Genomic DNA, 3,321 nt, shown 5'->3' on the forward strand with positions numbered 1-3,321 from the left:
GCACAGTCTTTAGTTTAGGGTTAAACTGTGCTCTTTAGCATCTTCAGGGAGTGTGTATATGAAAAGTTTGTAACCTTCCCCACAGCCCCAGCACTTCTTGAAAATTCAGAGACTTTAATAGTCAAGATTCCTCCTGTGCACTGTTAGTGCACTTTATTACCTCTTGCAAAGGTCTGTAACTCAGGTTTTAGTTGCACAGTGTCTTCAGAACTGCTTTTCACAGTCCACAGTAGAAGTTGTAGGCAGAGTTAACATCTTTTTTTAGACAATCCTCTACCTACAAACTTTGTCTTCCATTGCCTGATTATTGTAGCTCTATAGCAACACTATCATTACAGCACAATAGTTACCAGAATTTGCAACCTGAAATGGAAAATGTGCAGCAGAACTTGAAAAAAAACCCAAATTAAACAATGCCACTGACTTTCTAAGCTTCCATTACATCAGTAGGTCTAATAAAAGATGGAATATCTGCCTACGTACATTGCCTTCCTTACAGCCATCGATCAGTCCAGCTCTGGTGTTATACATCTTGCATTTTGTGCAGTAAATTTAAAATGGATTATGATAAAGTGCATTTAGCAGATTGGTATTTGAAAAGAATTTTTTTTTATCAGGTCCTAAATTCCTAGAGGGTGGAGCAGACAGGAATGTCTAGAAGGTTTGGACAATTCTATCACAGGTCTGGGTCTTTCAGGATCAGCTCCAAAAGCTGGTATATTTAGAAATCTTGTTTTATTCTGCTATTATATATATGTGTATATATTTAAAAATATATAAATATGTTCTGCTATTCATGGCTTTGTATCCCAATAAATAAGTACATGGTGTTAGTCTTCTTCACAAATGTGTTTGCTTTTCTATAAAGCTATTTGTTGTCTTACCTGCAAACATCTTATTGCAGAACAGTAGAGAATTGAACAGAATTTAAACAGACAATTGAGATCAAACATAAGTGCACTTTTGCATGTTCCCTATCCCTTTCCTTGCAGTTCACATTTTTCTGTAAGGCTGGTGCTTGTACTCCTGCAACTGCTTTGCCTCCTGGTGTTTGCTTAACTGTAAATGGAGAGGAAATGCCAATATTTATAAATCCTTCTGCAGAATCACTGGGTGAGGCAATCCTGGAAATGCTGCAGAGGCATTTGTTGTCGCAGCCACAGCGAGATGATGCCTGCACAGCCCTGTGCAATTGTGTTGCTGCAGGCTAGAGGATGGAATTCATGGAAAGCACCAGGATACAACTGCCCATTGCTGCACCGTGCTGGATTCAGGTTTATGGTCCAGCATCCATGAAATTCTCTTAAAATACACACTATTTGTGGTGACTTTCAAGTGGCTGGAAAGCACAGAGGTGTCAGTCCTGATCATCCTCCAGTTCATGAAACTCGTGCATAGAGCCTGATGTTTTCATACCTACCCTTTTTGGCGATGATTCTGCTGCTGTGGGGGAGTTGCACAGGCAAAGTCTGGCAAAAGGAGCTAGAAAGTACTAGGGTACATGTAAGCAAGGAAATGTGCTCTCCTCATAATGGTAGTAGTCATGAAAATAACTAAATAAGTACTATTATGGGGAAAGACTGACTCAATCTTTAGTGATTTACAGAAACAAAAAAAAGGATAAGTAATAAAGTATTAAAGGAGGTTGGGGGGGGATTTATTTCTCCAATGCTTGTGTTCTTCCCCAGTATTAAATCTCAGTTCCAGTTTTTGGGAAGCTTTCCTCTCTGCTTTGGCCTACATGGAATGAAAGGAATTTATGCCTTCTCTTCCTTCTCTGTTTTCACAGGTAATTCAGAGGTTTACATCCCTCAACAACACTAAGGTTTGGTTTTGGTACCCCTTTGTTTCTAGGAAAGCTGCCCGAGTGCTGCAATGTGGCAACAGTAAAACAGTGATCCTTGTTACGAGATTTTCTACTGAATGTAAAAATTGAGGTCGTGCTCTATTTCAGTTTTACGATTCCTTCATCTGTACCTGTGTTCTTTAATAATAGAAAGGTGAAGTGGTTTTCTGTAGGTTTTAAAAAATGAATATAATCATTATTGTCTTTGTCATCGCAGTTATCATTAAAAGCTCAGGCATTGTTATTTTATACAGTTATTCTAAACCCTATTCTACTACTTAAACTGTCAAAAATAAATTATTTTTGCAATATAATGCACCACAGGGCCCAAAGATTGCACCAGCTGCTGTGCAAACATGGAATGAGGGATTGCTCCTCCCTACAGATGTGACAATCTAAGATCAGCAAGGGGCAAAACCCACACACAACATCAGTAATCCCAGGTCACTCCTTGCCCAGTCATCATCAGGAGGAAATGTAGATCATAGAATCATGGAATGATTTGGGTTGGAAGGGACCTTAAAGATCACCCAGTACCAAAGATACTGTAGATATTGTTGTAGATATCACAATGGATGTGGTGGTTTACAAGCAAGTTAAGAGGTGACTCATGAAGCAGCTTCAGTGATGCTCAAGGACCCACCGGTGGGCCCTGCCAGCCCAGAGGGAAGCTGAGCATACCAAAGGTGCAAAGTCAAGGATTAAAACCCCCCTCTCAGCTGATCAACAGTGAGGCAGGTTTTGCTGCTCTCTAATAATCCTTCTGGGACAGCATTAGGAAACAGCTCAGGAGGGAGCCCTGGCCGTGGGCAGCGCTGGCCGGTGCTAGGCAGTGCCTGGCAGTTGTACAACTGCCCCATTTTCATGTGCTGTGCTTTTGTACTCGCATCAAAATATGTAACTGTGTGGGATGAAAGGCAACGGCAAATTGGATTGTGCCGTAATCCCAGCTGAAGCGCTGTCTTCTCAAAGATGTAAAACAGAAAAGCTTTGGGTTTCTTGCAGGCAGCAGGAATTTGTAATATGTGAACTAGTTGTACAGCGACTAAGTAGTCCCTGAAGAGCATCTTCCCCACCTCTCTGCAGAATTTGATCGTTCCGCTTCCCTAAATGTCTCTTGCACTTCAGCATCTCCTGTGAGCCTGTGACTGGGGGGAGCCGTCTTGTGAGACCGCTCTGGGGACAGACACCATCGCACCCACCCGCCTTCACCACATCTCCGTGTCCCCAGCAGTGCGGGGGCAGAGCAGAGCCCACCCTGCGTGGGGACCCTCGCTGGGGGACAGTCACTGAGGGACCCTCACTGAGGGACAGTCACTGAGGGACAGTCACTGAGACAGTCACTGAGGGACCCTCTGTCGGGACAGTCACTGAAGGAGCTTTGGGGGACAGTCGCTGAGGAACCTTCGCTGAGGGACCCTCTATGAGGGATCCTCGCCGAGGGACAGTCCCTGAGGGACTCTCATTGAGGGACA

The sequence above is a fragment of the Manacus vitellinus genome, unplaced genomic scaffold (assembly GCF_001715985.3).
Source record: "Manacus vitellinus isolate BGI_N305 unplaced genomic scaffold, ASM171598v3 scaffold_45_pilon, whole genome shotgun sequence".
NCBI classification, from domain to species: Eukaryota; Metazoa; Chordata; class Aves; order Passeriformes; family Pipridae; genus Manacus; species Manacus vitellinus.